We start from the raw sequence: 19,392 nt of genomic DNA, 5'->3' as shown, positions 1-19,392 counted from the left end.
ATTGCTCTCTGTACCTGGGGATAGCAATTGTACCAGCCTCCTAGAATTCATGAAAGGATTAAGTATTAGGGTAATTATGAAATATATCTTGTACAGTGTCTGGCACTCAGGGAATATTATTAATGTTGTTATCAGTTGTTACTGTCATTATTAGTTGATCATTGTAAGAACTTAAATGCACCCCCATTGGAAGCTGATCCATGCTATTTCCTGGCAGAAATGTGAATATGAGTTGCTGGTTTTGTGTGTGTGTGTGTGTGTGTCCAGGTGGAAGAACCTGTGTGTACTGAGTATACCTTCCTATGGGTGGCTTTGGATAAACTAGCACAAGAAACCATTATAAGTCTTCTTGGAAGCCATGGAAAGGATGAGTGCTTGTTTCAGTATAAACTCATGACTTAAACACTTTGGGACTGTAGTGAGAAAATGTGGCCTAAAGCCACTTGCACAGAGTGGAAAGAAAACTGGAGAGCTTTTGAAAGCACTCTTGCTTACAGTGATTCTTTCTTCTTAAGTTGAAAAAATTGTAAGGGAGTACAGAAGCTAATTTTAGGAGGCCTAATGAGGCTGGTTTCACAAGTTAATAATATGTGTGTGGGTATGTGTTTTCAGTAATTGGTGAAGTGAAATTTCAACTTTCTCCATTTCCCCCTTTTGACCCATTTGCCATATGTATCTGGAGTGATGTTGATGACCTCACTTTCTTGTTTGAAACCTGTTGTTGGTTCCAACTTGACATGACTCACATGGACCTTTGTGACCTGACTGTGACCACCTACTACTCATCATATGCCTTTATTTCCTACTTTAAGCAGAGAGGGAAAGGTTGACAACAGGTGGTGGCAATTGGTTGTGAGTAAGGAGTGGCTGAAGCCCTTAGACCAGGTTTTTAGGTTCCACAGCTCATTAATTTTACTGACCTGGTGCTATAGACAATTGTCACCTATGAAGTAAGGTGCCCATGGTGTCTTTAGGACAAGATTATAGCTCACCCTTGCTATATCTCCACAGCACTCTGCTTACATATACACATTTGGAGCAATATTACACTATTGACATGTTCTCTGTTGTTCAGTGACTTGCATATTATTGGGTTCTAACTCAAGGGATATGTGGCGATGAATAAATTAGTTCCAAAGATTGACTTGTCCCTTACCTGAAGAAGTTACTTTTATCCTTAATTTTGGGTCATACACACACACACACACACACACACCACACACACACACACACACACATATACTTTCTGTTTAGCTGTTTCTCTGCCTCTCCATCCATCCTTCCGTTCATCCATCTATCCATTTTAAAAGGCTTGAAGTGAATAATATTAATAGTCAATTCTGGCAGGTGGGTATACAGATATTTGTAATATTTGGTGAATGACGTCTTTGAAATTAATAGAGTTTTGGTAAATGGGAGCTTTCTTCTTATCCTCTGGGGCTCTGATAGTCTAAAAATCACAACTGGTGAATATTGGACAGGTGAATGTTCTGCTGTTTCTGGGAACTTGTCTTAATAGTTTTGAGATCCAGTGATAGAAATGAATCTCTTAGAGTTTCCTGGTGGCTCAGTGGGTTAAGGACCTGGCGTTGTCATTGCTGTGGCTCTGGTTACAGGCATCTGTGGCTCAGGTTTGATCCCTGGCCCAAGAATTTCTGCGGGTGCAGCTTAAAAAAAAAAATTTGTTCTCTTGTATTGAGACCAGTATAAAACCGTAGGAGAGTCAAATGATGGGAACAGAAAATGAGGGGTGGAGAGCTAAATTCAGTTTCCTTTCTGAATTCACTTTAATAAATATCTGTGTTATTTCTGAGAAGGCTAAAGGAGTTGTAGATGTTGATACACCTTAGGTAAGATGAGTGACTTTGGAGGTAGAGTCGTGGGTTCAGGCTATAGCTCAAGTACTCACCCTGCCATCTAATCTTCATGGGTAACCTTGAACCTTGACTATGGGCACAAGAACAACAGCCTCACAAAGACATCCTCAGGATTTATTGACACAATGCCTGTGAAGTGCTTGGCATGGTGCCTGGCATGGTCTAAACATTTCATGGGTGATGGCAGTTATTGTTGTTAAAAATGTTTATGTTGAATTGTCTAATTTCTTTAGCTGTAAATGAGAACTAGCAGAGGAGAGATCTTTAATTTTGGAACTCCTTGGTCACCACATGTTGACTTTCTTTTGGTCTTTAGTAGGTTGTTGATAATAATCACTATTGATTTACTGCTTTGGGGCCTGGGGCTTGTATTTTTACAATGGCTCAGGGAGTTTCCACCGACTCAGAATGATCCATAGTGAAAGCTGTGGATACCAAATTCAGGGCTGTCTGAGCATCATTGGAGCCTTCTGACTGCCTTTGACCCTTTGACAATATCACTGATTTTTCTGATTTATAATATCCACATGATTCAGCAAAGTGTGTGGAATCCCACTGATTCCACTTATTGGCCCCTGTGTTACTTTTTCTGTCTTGTATAACCTCAGGTGTCACCTCCAACAGTTGTTTCCTATTCATCTCCTGTCATAAAAAAAAAAAAAATTAAAAAATGGACTTCATCCACTTTTTAAATAAGACCAAAATAATACATAAATCCTGCTTTCATTTACCTATTATTAGAACACTTTCAGACAGCAATCAATACAGTGAAATTTTAAACGAAGCAGGCTGCATGGCTCTCATACCTTCATTTTCAAGGAAAAAAGATGCTGGGAATATAGCACAATTCTAATAGGGATCTGAAGAAATCTTTGGAGGTTAAATGATATGTACAGGACCTTAAATTGAACTTTGTATCTCCTTCAGAAATAATTTGTTTTTAAGTGATCAATAAAGCTTTGACTAGATTTTCAGGTAACTTAACTATATGCACAGGTTTACACATTCTTTAATATATGGGGGAAAACTCTCGTGAATTACAATGGTCGGTAGAATAATTTTAGAGTTTGTTTTCTTACTCTCTCTCTTTCTCACTTGCTTATTATTACTCTTTTTCCCCAGTGCTGTTAATCCAGATATAATGCTGGATTTAGCCCCTCAGGAATTACTGGTAAATGCGTAAATATATTCAAAGGGATTGGACCTTTTTATTAAATTTTAGCAACTCTGCTTCCTTTGGGAGTCTTCAAAGGTCATATATTTGAGTTGGGAACAGTCGCTAAGGAGATTTCAATGCTGCTTGCTGAAATAGAGATTTGACTAATGATAGTAAAGGTTATATAGATAAGACAGTGTATTTAACCTGCACATAAAGATGAGTTGGCATCTCGCCAGCTCATCCTCATTTTCTCAATCTATTCCCTGTGCCTTGGTCTGTCAGCTATGGGGAAAATGGACTGAGAGCCTGTACTTATTTCTGAAGAAGATAAATGGATGTGAGGACAGGCTCTTATGCCAGTAGGTAGAGTAGATTGGAGTTTTAAGTCAGACCCAAGATGTGGAAAGTAGCAGTGGGAATTAAGGCTGGAACTTTTATGTTTAAGCAGACTTGCATTGTCCTTCCCTAACAGCAGTGGTAACATGGCCTCCTGCAAATGTTAAGGCTGTTCTGTTCCCTCTGCTTCCTCCTTGGGAGCATCCATCTGACTATCTGTCCTCTGAGCTTTTGAACTGAGCCTGCTGGGAAGAAATGGAACAGACTATTGGAGTGATTTAGTTTTGCTTTAATATACCATATAAAGCTACTTTGTTTCAAAATTAAGATGAAACACCCAGCCAAGGCACTGGCTGAAGATTTAAGCAGTCTTCAAATTACCACATCTGCTGCAACTGTCCCTGTTAACCAGATGTTTTTTTGATAGGATGAATCTCATTGTAGGAGAGATGGATGAGTTTTCCTTGTCTGGTTTGTCTCTTGGTTTGCAGTTGCCATCAATAGATGATTTTATAGCAGAGATGTCTGCTCTGGTGGCCTAAATCCAATTATTTCTTTTACTCAATATAGCATTTTATAATTTAAACATCTAAGTTATAGATATTTTATATACTTTTGGGGCTTTTCTTTAAAAAAAAATTAGGTGCTTTTGCATATATAATTAGCAAGAACTAAGTGGATCCTTATCCCTTTAAGGGACAATGAGCTCTCCAGTTTGCCACAGTCCTTACCATTCCCTAATGTTTCATACCTACCTTATTTCTCTTGTTTGAGTTTCTAATCAAGTAATTCAAGAATCACTGAGTCGTCATAAAAATAATGAAAAAAATGCCATTTGCTGCAATATGGATGGACCTAGAGATGATCATACTAAGTGAAGTGGGACACAGAATGATAAATATCATATGATTATCACTTATATGTAGAATCATAAAAATGATACAGATGAATTTGTTTATGAAATAGAAATAGACTCACAGACATAGAAAACAAATTTTACCAGAGGGGAAAGGGTAGGGAGGATAAATTCAGAGGTTGAGGTTAACACATACACACTACTATACATAAAATAGATAACCAGCAAGGACCTACTGTATAGCACAAAGAAATATACTCAATATTTTGTAATAACCTATAAGGGAAAAGAATCTGGAAAAGAATATATATATATAACTAAATTCTTTATTGTAACTAAGTGACATTGTAAATCAACTGTTCTTTAAAAAAAAAAAGAATCATTAAGTCAGAGATTTTTAGAATTTAGAGACACTTGTTAGAGAGCAGATATAGTCTAGCACCTTCATTTAGCAGATGTTTAAACTCAAGGAAGTGGACCAGACCTGGAAGGGGAGTGGTAATGGGTTAATTATGCTTAGATATGATGTATAGGCAGTGGCAAGACTTTTGCCTGATTTCTTCATAGTTGTCAAAATGGAAAAAAACTAAGTCTCAGAAGAGTTTTGAATGTTACATGTAAGAAATCCTCATTTTAAATCAATTTCACATTCTTGTTTTTAAGTCATCAGAAATAAGTGACCAATAAGCATGTGATGATGTGAAAGCATTGTCTTCTTTTCCTGCTGTAATGTTGAGCTCCCCTAGGAGGCAGTAGAGAGCAGCTTGATGTTAGAATCCAGGGCAGGGCTCCTGATTTGGAATAATTCAGATACTTCCTGTCTTTCTCATATGGCACATTCTGGTAATACAGGGAATTCTTGGAGTTAGGAGAAGAGTGATGAAATTTGTGTTCTCTGCTAGGTTTTGTTTAGTAGCATCCTTAGGACTCAGTCAAATAACAAGTATGTACATAGAAAGTATTTGCCAGTTTTTTTGTGTCTTTTAAATCATAGTGGCCAAATGCTGCCTGCATGTGTGTTTTGTTTATCTGCTAAGTGCCAAAGAACTGGACTGTAATCCTAGTATAGAGACCACGAAAAGAAAGGGAGGAGCTTTTCCTCTCTAGATTCTGTTTTTTTTTTTTTTTCTCTTACATTTGTGGCTTTTATCTTTAGGCCAAGACTGAATTCATTTTATTCCTGAACAGGTTGGCAAAAAGCTTTTTTGCTTAATTGATTTGCATGGTTATTTGCTACTAGGAAGCAAAGTAATTTCAAGGGGAAAGATTTTCCACAAGACTTAGAATTGTTTAATTGTGACATTTTATTATCATCTTAATATGATATCTGAACCCCAAATAATCACTGCTAATGATATTATATTTGGCTCTAAAATTTAACAATGTTATATTTGGCTCTAAAATTTGAAGTCTCATTCTGCCATGTGCTATAAACTTAGCAAAAATAGAGATTACGCCTTACGTTCCAATCTTGGCTACTATCAACGTTTAATGTTCATCTTAGTCTTCAGTTCCTGGGGATAAATATGCACAGTTTGCTTATTGGCTGAGTTTTACGAAGTACCACTTACTATTTAAAGCACTAAAAATTGCTAATTTATGTGTGATAATATAAATTTCTTTGTGCTGCTAGAATTCAGTTTTAGCCAGACTGCAGCCAAATGATAAGGTTGGCTATGTGATGGTGTTTTTAGGTATAACATGGAAATTACGTGTATGTGTGTCTGACTTGGCAAACAAACATCTTCACATACCTTTGGAGCTCTCACACAATAAGGTTAGATTTCCTTCAAGAGTATTTGCAAGTATCGCCTCTTTCTATACTACTCATTATATCACTGGGGTGTGTGTTGTACATTTTAAATGGGCATTTAAATGACCTCAAGGGAAAATGGATAAAATACTCTCTTGTACTCTGGTTACCTTCTGAATATCCAATCACTGCATTTGGGGGCTGGAAGATATTTCCAGAGGTGATTGGATTGCATTGTGCTTCTTTTAGAGGATATGGTAAAACTTGATATGGAGATGACCATCTTTCTTTGTAAGAACAAACCCTCAAAAATCCAGGGAGGAGAATTAGACAATAACTCATCCTATTCTATAGCTCTGACCAGTTTCAGCTTCCCACAATATTTGGGCATTATAGGAAACAGAAGATATATTAGTTATTCTTCTTTAACGGCTATTGGTTTAGGTGGTTTTTCATGGATACTTCCATTCTAGGAAACACTGGAGGTATAAACAACTGTCTTGACCACCCTAGCATGTATCTGTCCCTTATTTTTTCTAACAGAACCTTGGTTTTGTGTTTGGTCAGCACAGTTACTTGGTCTCAAGCAAAACATGCTTGTCCCAGTTTTCCTTGATGAATCATGATAGATTTAAGCCAGTCTAGTCAGCTTGTTCTTCTTCAGTAGTGATTGGTGTAGAGTTATGATCAGCATGTGATCCAGGTGCTGGCCAATGAAGCTTAAGGGGAAGTGGGAGAGATTGCCTTCCTGAATAAAAATAAAAGACACCCCTTGAAGATAAATCCTTTGCCTTACTCTTTCTTCCTGCTTTGAATGAGTTATGTTGTGTGGCAATATAGCAGCCATCTTGTTACAGTGAGGTGACAGATTGAAATAGGAAACTAACATGCCAAGGATGGTAAAATAGAAGGAGAGAGCTGTGTCTTTGTCAGCATTGTTAAAAGCTGAATCAACCCCAGGGATCACCTCTCTCCAGATTTCTAGAAAACTAAACTACTAATTATTGAAGCCACTGTTATTCAAGGGTTCTCTTATTTGCAGCCAAAAGCATTCCTAACTGATATACCACCTAACAGACAAATTATGCAGTGAAGATGTTCACCAAGTCAAGTAGATGAAAAGACAGCAGTATATTTTGTCTCAGTCTGCTCTTCTGTAAATATTATTTTCTTTTGGCCTAGAATGAAAGACAGATGTTGAGAAATGTGATTAGACACTTGGAATATGTGGCCAAGTTTTAATTTTTAATTGAACATGAGGTCCCAAAGTGTTTGGCAACAGAAAGAAAGTGATCCAGCATTTCTTATTTAATTAAATCATCTGGTACTACTCTATAACTGAAGATCAGAGCTAGCAGGATTGCATGGCATGGTGATTTTAGTGTTGTTGTCTTTTATTGCTAACCACTTGTTTTAAAATCTAGTCCAGTCTGCCACTTAAGACTGCAGTACTGTATTTACAGTAGACTGATTCAGAGGTACTCTGGAGACGCTGGTTATGGCTGCATTCCTGGAACAGCTGAAAAGGTCAGGAGGTGGAGTTTACTCTCATTAGTGATGAGAGCCTCAAAGATGGGTCCCAGAGAGAGCAAGCACAGTTCTGCACAAGAAACCTGGCTTTGCTGGGCACTTGCTCTAATGTTACAATAAAGCAAGATTTGGGAGTTCCCATTGTGGCCAGTGGAAACGAATCCAACTGGGAACCATGAGGTTGCAGGTTCGATCCCTGGCCTCTCTCACTGGGTTGAGGACCTGACGTTGCCATGAGCTGTGGTGTAGGTTGCAGATGAGGCTCAGATCCTATGTGGCTGTGGCTTTCATGGGCCGGCAGCTGTAGCTCTGATTTGACTCCTAGCCTGGGAACCTCCATATGCCATGGGCGCAGACCTAAAAAAAATGAGCAGTGTTTTCTCTGAGTTAGATTCAGCATCATTTCTTTTTTTATTATTATTTTTTAATTTTATTATAGTTGATTTACAGTTTTCTGTCAATTTCTGTTGTACAGCAAAGTGACCCAGTCATACATATATGTATGTGTGTATGTATGTGTGTGTGTATACATATATATATATATATATATATATATATTCTTTTTCTGATATTATCTTCTATTAGGTTCTATCACAAGTGATTGGATATAGTTCCCTGTGCTAGGGCTTATCCATTCTAAATGTAATAGTTTGTATCTACTAACCCCAAACTCTCCGTCCACTATACTTCCTTCCCCTCCCCCTTGGCAACCACAAATCTGTTCTCTGTATTGTGAGTCTGTTTCTGTTCTGTAGATAGGTTCATTTGTGCCACATTTTAGATTCCACATGTAAGTGAATCATATACTATTTGTCTTTTTCTTTCTGATTTATTTCAGTTAGGATGACATTCTCTAGTTGCCCCATGTTGCTGCAAATGGCATTATTTGTTCTTTTTTATTTTGTATATATTGTGTATTCCATTGTGTATATATTATCACATCTTCTGAATCCATTCATCTGTGGATAGACATTTAGGTTGTTTTCATGTCAGCATCATTTCTAAACCTGAATAGCTGGAGGTCATTGCACTTGGAAATTCAGGTAAAACCAGATCTGCAGGTGATTGGATAGAATATGTCTGTTTTTTGTTACCTGTTGTGCATAATGTTACATAACACCTAGATGTTAAGGCATATTTATTGCTTGTGATTTGATCCAACCTTGAAGACCAGCTAGAATTACTGAAATTAATAAACTGGGTAAAATTTTTAGATGAATCCATTTGTTTTCTAATAGATAGGCATAAGTAACATCAAAGTACCTACAAGAATGAGCAGATAAGCAGTTTGTAATTAGTGTGTTAGTTCTGTATAAATATATTTCTGTATAGTTTGTAGTCTTCAGATTAAATTTTGCCCCCCCACCATTGTCGTTTAATCACTAATTTGTAGAACAGAATTTTAAAAAATGGGATAAAGCAGAATACAGATTCAGATGACCCAGGTCCAAAGTTTTGCAACATCCATTAATAAGGAATAGAATTAATCAGGTTTTACTGTATGCTGTACTTTTATTTTTTTAAATCTCAGCAGTTATTAAACATGGGAAGTTATCATTTTGTGAGGAGTTGTCATATGGGTATTGATTAAGAATCAAGGTAAAGTCTTACTATTTTAAAAAATAATTGGCTTCAACACACACTTGAGTTCTACTAGAGGAATATTGCTTATGTAGTTAAAAAGTTTTACCCTCAAGTTCTTTTTTTTTTTTTTTCTCTTTTCTCAATTAAGATTCAAAAGAAGGTTGTTAAGAATAAACGATGCCCTGGACGAAAGAATAGAAAAGCAAATGTGTTTTTCTTGGCATCTTTTCTTTGGAATGACTGTATCTTCTCTGCCAATACTGTTTGAAGGGTGCTGTGCCCCTGTGTGACAACATCTGGTCCTTCATAGCTGGATGAGTATCCAGTTTGACTCATTCCTCCAGGATTTGGACGTTTAGGCCCTGAGATCTCAGGGAGTAACCTACCAGGTTTTTTGTTTGTTTGTTTGTATTTCTGACCACACTCGTGGCATGTGAAAGTTCCCAGGCCAGGGACTGAATTTGAGCCACAGCTGTGAACTACACCACAGCTGCAGCAGTGCTGGGTCCTTAATCCATTGCACTGGACTGAGGATTTACCCATGCCTCCCAAGTGACCTGAGTGGCTGCAATTGGATCCTTAACCCACTGCACCACAGCAGGAACTCTTAACCAGCATGCTTAGGAGTGAATTACTCCCTACTTCATTTTCTAGCCTTTCCTACCGCTGCTTCCCATAAAGAAGCACCTGCTTTTAACAAGAGTAGCTGCGTCAGGGCCTTTTTCTGCTAAAACGTGCCGAGTGTCTTCTCTTAAATGAACATCCATCTACATTCCTTACCTTGGGCTCTATGGCTTCAACATGATCCGTTCCCTCCCTGGGTCTCCAGTCTCATTTTTTTGGCTACATTTTCTCTCTTAGGAGGTGCTCCAACTGCCATTGTTCTGTTTCTCTTTCCCCTGAACTCATATCTATCTCAAAGCATTTGCCCCTGTCATTTGCCTGACAAGGTAGCCTCTTTCCCCAGGCCCTTTGCTTGGCTGTTTTTCGTGGTTACAGACTCCACTCCTGTGTCATGTCTTTAGAGTAGCCACCCAGTCTTTCTCTGTACATCGCATTTTCCAGGTTGATGGGTCTCACTTAAAAGCATAACATAATTTTATGTCTGAATTTATATACATCTACATTTCTATTGCCTGTCTCCCTTTCTGAAGATGGAAGTACCACGTGGCCTACTTTGTCTTTTAAGGACAATGGGATCTCTAAGGCCCAGGGCACATAGGCATTCATAAATCCTCCTTGAATGAGGAGTTCTCGTTGTGGCGCAGTGGTTAACGAATCCAACTAGGAACCATGAGGTTGTGGGTTCGGTCCCTGCCCTTGCTCAGTGGGTTAACGATCCGGCGTTGCCGTGAGCTGTGGTGTAGGTTGCAGACGCGGCTCGGATCCAGCGTTGCTGTGGCTCTGGCGTAGGCCAGGGGCTACAGCTCCGATTCGACCCCTAGCCTGGGAACCTCCATATGCCATGGGAGCGGCCCAAAGAAATAGCAAAAAGACAAAAAAATAAAAAAATAAAAATAAAAAATAAATAAATCCTCCTTGAATGAAATGAAAGAAAACATTCAATGTACAAATACACCTGGAAGATTTTAGGAGAATGGCAGAATTAATTGAGGCCATTTAAATGTAGTATTACTCTCTACTTCCAGATCACATTCTGTCTTTTATATCATAAAATGTGTACCTCATTGGTAACTCCATCTGGAATAACTCCCTGCTTTCTTTTTTATTAATTAAAAAAAAAATTCATGGAGTTCCTCTTGTGGCTCAGCAAGTTGAGAACCTGACTTATTGTCTGTGAGGATGTGGGTTTGATCCCTGGCCTTGCTCAGTGGATTAAGGATCCAGCATTGCTGTGAGCTGTGGTGTAGGCGGCAGATGTGTTGGATGGATCCCGAGTTACTGTGGCTGTGGTGTAGGCCTTTGGCAGCTGCAGCTCGGATTTGACCCCTAGCTGGGGAACTTCCACGTGTTGTGGGTGTGGCCCTAAAAGGAAAAACAACAACAACAAAAATTATTCACATGTAACTCAAATGCTTATTGAAACCCCTTCATCAGATAACAAGTTAAATACTTAGAGCAGCAGTTCTCAGACTGTTCTGTGTGTTCATAATCCTGATGAAACTCCATTAACATGTGAGTGCTGTCAAATAAGCTGGTGAAATATAGCAGTATCATATTCCTTTAGCATATTGAGGAATTTTTCAAGGTCCTGTAGTGAAGAAGTCTCTTATTACTTTGTGTCATTATTTATTCTACTTATTTGGCTACAGAATCCCCATCCCCAGGTATTTTCTTTTCCTTCAAACTCCTGTCGACATTGTATGGAAATACAGTCTGTCCTTCTGCTTCCCATCTTGGGCGTGTCAGGGTTGATAGAGGCAGTGGTGATATTTGCATGACATTTGAGAGGGCATTTAGTGCTCTGTTGAAATGCACAAAGGGTGAGACCATCCTGAGGCCTTCAGCTCTCCAAATCCCCACCCAGGCCCCTGAGGGCTGAGAGCATTGGTCTTCCTAGGAACCCTGGTTGAGAAGCTGCACTTTCTAGCAAATTTATGGACAGTGGCGTAGAGAATGCATGGCCTTCTTTCAAAGCAGTGCATTTGGAAGACCATAATTCTGCCTGGCTATTCATCTGTGAATGAAGAATGGCATTATTCAGTGATTTCTGGGCTTTCTGAATGCTGCAGAAACTTGATGTCCTAACAGGAAAACATGGCAGTCTGTGCCTGCCTTGTGGTGTGATTATCAAAGACTTAGTAGAGTTTCTAAATCCACTTCGTAGTTGTAGGAAAATGTACATGGCAATAGTTATGCACTGTCAGGGACTCACTGTCTTTACCAGATTGAATGGCTAGCATCCCACATACTGAATTTCCCATTCTCCTAGACTCCCATTTTGGCATGATTTAATTCAAAAGCAAGTTCCTCATTGTGAAATATTAAGCCAAGGTGTTTTATGTAAAAAGCAGCAAATTATTTTTTCTCCAGGTGGCCTAGTTTAAATAATATGGAAGTGTAAATCTAATCAACTACAAGACCATGTCTATTTTATACTGTATAGTTTCTTTAAAAAAGACTGATTCATATGCAGCAGTAATTCATTTAATCTCAACAAGTCTTTGCATAATTTTATATTTCTCTACTTTTCTCTCTCCGCCAAGAATTTGTTCATATAAATCACTTTTCCCCTGCTAAACCAGCTTCAGACAATATCTGAAAAGCAACTACTATTAACCCTTGAAACAATAGTTTCTTTTTTCCTTTTCTTTATTTTTTAAATTTATTTTTTATTAGTGTATAGTTGATTTACAGTGTTGAGTCAATTTCTGCTGTATAGCATAGTGACCCAGTCATACATTTATATACATTCTTTTTCTCATATTATCTTCCATCATGTTCTATCCCAAGAAGACTGGATATAGTTCCCTGTGCTGTATAGTAGGACCTCATTTCTTATCCATTCTAAATGTAATAGTTTGCATCTACCAACTCTAAACTCCCCATTCATCCCACTTCTTCCTCCCTCCCCCTTGGCAACCACCACTTTTATTTTTATTGCTCATTAAATTATCTGGTATCAAGTTTTTTGAGAGTGGTCTAGTTTCCACATTTTTCCTGTTTTCCACAGATTTTTCTAATATTGGAGCATTCACTGTGGAGTGTCTTGGAATCCCAACCTCCAGATCTTTTGTCTGTGATCAGCTGAGGCTGGCTGCTTCTTTTTTTAAGAGACCCTTGGCTTGGTCTTGCTCAAGTCCCTTGCATTCCTTCTTTTCTGGGCTGTGGATTGGAAAGCAAACCTACATGTTTGCTTTCCAGTCTTAGTTTCTGAGTAGCTGATAAAAGTATACATCTCTTCATTGTGGCATGATCTTTAGAGATTTGGTAGAGTTGCTCAATCCACTTCCTAACTGTAGGAAAATGCGTACCAACTTTTGCATAGTTGAGACATAGCCCTTCCATAGGCTATCTGATGCTTGTCATTCTGACTCCTGGTGGGGAGAGTGAGCCATGTAACAAAATATATACTATCATGTGGTGGTATATTAAGAACTTGGGGATGTTTTAGTCATCTTTTTATCTATAGTGTGTGTGTTCAGTGATTGTAGCCAACATTTGAGGTAGGTCCTGTTAGTCATTCTGTTTCTCAGATAGAAACACTGGGGCACAGAGAAGTTAACTGATTCCTTTAAGGTCATGCTGTGAGAGAGGCAGGATCCAAACCCAGGCATTTTGGTACCAGAGTCCACCCACTTCACCACTGTACTTCTGTCTCAGGAGAATGACTTCATGGAAGAAATAAAGAATCAAACTTAGGAATCTTATTTGGAGTTCTTCTAAGCAGATTGAAATATTTAGTTATTTTGGAATTCCCTCTTGGTTCAGTGGGTAAAGGATCCAGCGTTTTCACTGTTGTGGCTCTGGTTACTGCTGTGGTACAGGTTGAGTCCCTGGCCCAGGAAATTCTGCATGCTGTGGGCACAGCCCCCCGCCCCCCAACAAAAAAATGTTCTTTTGACCCCAATCCTGGGCCTTGTGATTTTACAACAAAGTATAGAATTTTACCCTGTGCTTCTCATTAGTGCTGTATTTTTCATTGTGATCATTCATGTAATAAGTACTTATTGAGCAACCACTATGTGCCAGGCATTATCCTGGGAAATGGGGAGCCAGAAAAGAACAGAACAGGGGAAAAGCCCTGCTCTGAGGTAACATTCTAGTGTCTGCTGCTGATTATCTTTTTGAGCCAGGTATGCAGTAAAATTTCCTATCCGGAGACGTTGTAGTTATGGCCATACTCAGGTGATTCAGAGCAATTGGAGTCCTGTGCCTAAAGGACTTTCCTCTGGATGGCTGGAGGATAACTTGAGCAAGTCATTCTGGTAACACCCTGAGAGATGAGACAGAATCACTCCAATGTGGTGGTGATTTTTTTCGTTGCTATGGTGACTGTTTCTCTTAGCATCCATCTCCACCACTACATCATAATTTTGACAGGACAGTGTGAGTGAGTTTATGTACAAACACATGTGCTTTTTACAAAGCCTGGTTGGGGTGGAAGAAAGCTCTAATACTTGTAATACCTTTTTAAAGATCCACAGTGTTCAGGCTAATTAAACCTGTCTGTGCAGGCTTCTAATTGTCAGCTCCTTGTTTAGAGTATCAGATTGCTTCATTTGTAATGATGGTGGGCCTGCAAGTGATGGGATTTTTAAGATACATATGTTCACAGGTACATCTAGCAAATTCTCACTTTTTCTAATCCCTAAACATGCTAATTTTCACACCAAGTTCTCTGAGGCTCCCACTGCATCTTGGCGAAGATGAAATACTCAAGGCTGTAATGAGGCCCTCGTCTGTGATGATTTCCTTACTTTCACTTTAGCATAAGTGCCCCACCAAAGCTGTGATTACGACATTCATTGTACGTTTCAGAATGGCCGACTTGGAGTTTCCTTCATGGCGCAGTGGAAACGAATCCGACTAGGAACCATGAGGTTGCATGTTCGATCCTTGGCCTCACTTAGTGGGTTAAGGATCCGGCGTTGCTGTGGCTGGGCGTAGGCCGGCAGCAACAGCTCCAATAAGACCCCTAGCTGGGAACTTCCATATGCCTCGGATGCAGCCCTAAAAAAGCCAAAAAAAAAAAAAAAAGGGAACGACCAACTTGGTCATCTTTTATTGTTGTTGCTATGTTCCTAACTCTCACGAGGATGCAGTACTTAAAGAGGAGGTAGGTGTGTGTTGCAGAGGCACAGACGCCAGCTTGTTATGGACGATGGCAAAGGGACTGCAGAATCCAGTCCCCTTCCTGAGGAACCCTGTGAGCAAGAGCAATCGCTCGACAGAATCATTTTGAAAAGTATAAAGGGGTCCTGCGACTTTAAGAAGTGCTGCCCCAGGAGTTTCCACAGCCAGAGGGGCCAAGATAGTCTCCCGATCTTGTTTCTGCTGTTTGGAGTTTCTCAGCTTTCTTCCGGAGCTGCCTTGGGGTAGGGGGTGTCTACTGCTGGACATTCTGCATGAAAATATCCAGTATGAAAACTTTTTGCTAGATAGCACCTTTTTTTCTCCCACAGCCTGGCACACTTCCTCCATGTGGTGTATCGACTGTGTCACAAGGGATTTCACTGCTCTGAAATTACCCTGTCCCTCCTCTCTGGACAGGACAAGATGAATATGAATTGGTATAGAACAATGTTCACTATACGTTATGTAGGTAGTAGACAGAAAGTTACAAAATATTTCATTGTTCATTTATTTATTTTTTTGTCTTTTTAGGGCTGCCTCTGCAGCATATGGAGGTTCCCAGACTAGGAGCCTAATAAGAGCTACAGCTGCCAGCCTACACTACAGCCACAGCAATGCCAGATCCGAGCCTCGTCTGCAACCTACACCACAGCTCACGGCAACGCTGGATCCTTAACCCACTGAGTGAGGCCAGGGATCGAACCTGCAACTTCATGGTTCCTAGTTGGATTTGTTTCCGCTGCACCACAAACTCCTCATTGTTTATTAAAAGTAATCTATATAGGTGTTCCCTCTGTGGTTCAGTGGTTTAAGAACTTGTCTCTATGAGGATGAGGGTTTGATCCTTGGCCTGGCCCAGTGGGTTAAGGATCCATTGTTGCTGCGAGCTGCAGCATAGGTCACAGACACTTGGATTGGATGTTGCTGTGGCTATGGTGTAGGCTTCAGCTGCAGCTCCAATGTGACCCCTGGCCTGGGAACTTCCATATGCTGCAGGTATGGCTAATGGGGGTGGGGTGAGAGTAATCTCTACAGTATCTATACAGTAATCTAGATAGTAAACACAGTATATCATCAATGGAGTAAATGTATAATATCTCTTTTATAAAAATGTTCTATATTATCTATTTTACAAAAGTAAAATTGTATATATTAATATATGTAACCTGTATATGTTCTATGTTTTTTGTTGCTGTTGTTGCTTTTTATGGCTGTACCCACGGCATATGGAAGTTCCCAGGCTAGGGGTTGAATTGGAGCTGCAGCTGCTGGTCTATGCCACACCCACAGAAACTCAGGATCCGAGCCATTTCTGCTTACACCACTGCCCACAGCAATGCTGGATCCTTTAATGCGCTGAGCAGGCCCAAGGATCAAACCCGTATCCTTATGGATACTAGTTGGGTTTGTTTCCGCTAAGCCACAATGGTAACTCCAATATTCTATGTATTTTATATGTGTTTGTGTATGTGCCCATATGTATGCACAGCTAGAACAAATATAAATTAATGTGTTTATACTGGTTATCTTTGTGTGGATCATGTGCTGCTTATGGATCTTTGTATTTGTGTGTTTCTTCTGTTATGAATATATAATATTTTGGTTTATTTTTTTTAATGATTTTTTTTCCATTATAGTTGGTTTAGTATTTCGGTTTAAATGTTATTTTTCAAATGATTTAAAAATCATTCTTAGTATCTAGCAATATAGGACATTTGCTCTCTGTACTTTTGTTTGTAGGGCTATGTGATGCTGGTTGCAAATTCTGAAAGGCAGCCTGTAGGATGAGGTAAGGGGCAGAGAGAGGGCAGTGTGGAGTTGACAGTGTCTCTTGGTGGCTTCTGGAAGGAAGGGAGGCACAAAATAAAAAAAGGAAGGAAGGGAGGAAGGAAGGAAGGACAAATAAACAAAGGAAGGAAAAACATTGTGTTCTAGTTTTGAACAGACAGATACACATCTGTCAAGGATGCCTAATGATGCCTGACTTGGGAAATTTGAATCCAGACATGACAAATTTGTTGTTTCTGGGAGATTCATATGAAGAAAAATTACTTTTTCTGTTCTTACTTTTTATGTTTGCCCTTTTTAGTGTTATATCAACTTCTAGGTTCTACCCTCATGTTTGGATGTGAATCCTAGAATAATTTGACTTTAGTAGGTGCTCAGAATCCACATCATCCTTGATCACAGGCTAGTCCTGACTATTTATACAAGAGTTATGAAAAGGTGAAGAAATCTGAAGATGGGGCACATGACTAATGCTTTACTAAAGTGAACTGCCTATACTTTGCAAAGAAAAGGAGTGTGAAAGGAAAAGTCAGCTTGAAAAAATAAAGCGAAGATTCAGCATTGCAGAGTCTGTGCAGGGCATTGAGTTCATTTCTCTTTCACCTGTCTGTGGCTATGACTGATCAAAGATTGGTTTGTCTTCTTCTTGATCTGGAAACATGTACTGTGAAGAGAATTGCATCAAGTTCTCAGACTGATCCTTTTTTCTCATCCTTTAGATCCAACCACAGTGCTTCTGGCAATTCTTTAGAGCTTTCTTCTGTGAGAATGCCCAGTCATGGCATTCTTAAAAAGAAAGTCTTCCTTAACCGAAGTCATGTCATGTTAACCTCAGACAGCATAGCCTATCAGTTGTATGTCATTGTGACCCCTTGAGAAATACTTTGATGGGAACCACTCAGTTCAGAGGCCCAAGGAGAGGTGTGGATGTACAGAGACCTGCTAATGGAAGATGTTGTTGTGCAGTGTTTATACAACCCTCCAGAATCACCCTTTGTTCTCTTGATTAGACAGAATCTACTGTAGCAGCAAACACTTAAAAATCTTTCACACTCTGTTTCCTTTCCATAGCCGTCTTCTTCTTATGCATTATGGTTATGGGGAATTGGAGGTGACTCAGCCCTTTCGACTCTAGCAGAGGGCATGTGTCTAAGCTTGGCTAGTTGGGATAATGCTCCATCCTCATAGCCACTATGAATCATTTAAGAGTCAGGGAATGATCCAAGATGGGCCAATCAGAATCAACCCAAGGACTTTGCCCAGATTTATCAAAGAAGGGCTTTCTAAGATTGGAAGTTGTGGGCTTGAAGCTGTGTGCAGCCACTTTACTACTATGTGTAGAGATCTTACCTGAGAATAAAACTAAGCAAAGCCAACACATAAAATGGGTCAGTATTATGTTGTTTAAGATGGAGCACTATTGACATTTTGTGCTGGACAGTTCTTTGTTGCAGGCAGCTATTTATAGTATAGGATATTTAGCAGCATCCCTGAACTCTGCCCACCAGATGCCAATAGCACAACCCCCAAACTCCCAGCTATGATAACCAGGTATGTTTCCACCTGGGACAAAATTGTCTCCATCTAAGAACAACTGGTTTAGGAGTTCCTGTTTTGGTTCAGTGGGTTATGAACCTGCCTAGTATCCATGAGGACATGGGTTTGATCCCTGGCCTCGCTCATTGGATTAAGGATCCGGTGTTGCTGTGAGCTGTGGTGTAGGTTGCAGACACAGCTCGGATCCTGCACTGCTGTGGCTGTGCTGTAGACCTGCGGCAGTTGTAGCTCTGATTCAGTACCTAGCCTAGGAACTTCCATATGCATCAGGTGCAGCCCTGAAAACAAAAAACCCAAAAACACAAAAACCAATAATCTGTTTGAAGGAATTTGTTCTAACTGGGTTTGAAGAGAACTCTTGGACTTTTTAGTTATTTTTACTCTATTGGTTTTCAGTCACTACCATCTGTATGACCCTGCTTCTTTCATCACGTCTTTGACTAAAGCCAGGAAAGATTCTTCTTTTTGAAGGAGTCATGTGATTAGATTGGCCCATCTAGATGATCCAGAAGTCTCCCATCTTGGTCCCTTACTTAATCACATCTACAAAAGTCCTTTTGCCACGTAAGGTGAGATATCCACCAGTTTGGGGACTAGGACATAGATGTCTTTGGTGGCGGGGAGGCATTATTCTGCCCTGCATGTGCTCTGATAAATTTCTTTTTTGGCTTGAACTAAGTTGACTTGACTTTCATTTACTGCAGCCAAGAGTTAATCAATAAAATGTTTGAGACCTAGTACTGGAAACCTCTTTTAAAATCATGCTACAGTTTATAGAGTCAGATTTTTTTTAAAAGCCCTGGCACCTAACACAAAGCCTGCTACACAGTGCTCCCTCCCTTTGGACTCCTCGAAGGCAAGTTTTTTCTTTCCATTCGTCTTGGGGGCCATCAAGAAGAGTTATTAGAAACTTTACCACATAAATTGTTAGGCAGGACTCTGGGAGAGAAAAAGCAGAGAAAGGAAGTAAACATTCCCTGCAAAGTTAAGCAATTAAGTGATTTTAAAGAGCAGGGATTTCAGAGTCAGGTACCAAGGAATGAATTGCAGTTCCCCACTGTTCCTACCATTCTGTGAAATAAGATAGTCTGTCTTTGTGTTGGCCTAATTGCTGCTCTTCCTCCTCTTCTTGTGTGTGTGTGTGTGTGTGTGTGTGTGTGTCTTGCCCATTGATGTAATAACTGATAAATCAACA

General features: G+C 39.6%; 1 protein-coding gene across 23 annotated transcripts in view; it reads left to right on the top strand.

Annotated features, from left to right (window-relative positions):
* Nucleotides 1-19,392, top strand: part of MAGI1 (membrane associated guanylate kinase, WW and PDZ domain containing 1) — a 671,626-nt gene that overhangs the window by 297,332 nt on the left and 354,902 nt on the right. The gene's annotated exons all lie outside the window — the stretch shown is intronic.

This window comes from Sus scrofa, chromosome 13 (assembly GCF_000003025.6).
Source record: "Sus scrofa isolate TJ Tabasco breed Duroc chromosome 13, Sscrofa11.1, whole genome shotgun sequence".
Taxonomy (NCBI): Eukaryota; Metazoa; Chordata; class Mammalia; order Artiodactyla; family Suidae; genus Sus; species Sus scrofa.
Note: the sequence above shows the minus strand (reverse complement) of the source record. Positions and strands in the feature narration are given on the sequence as shown.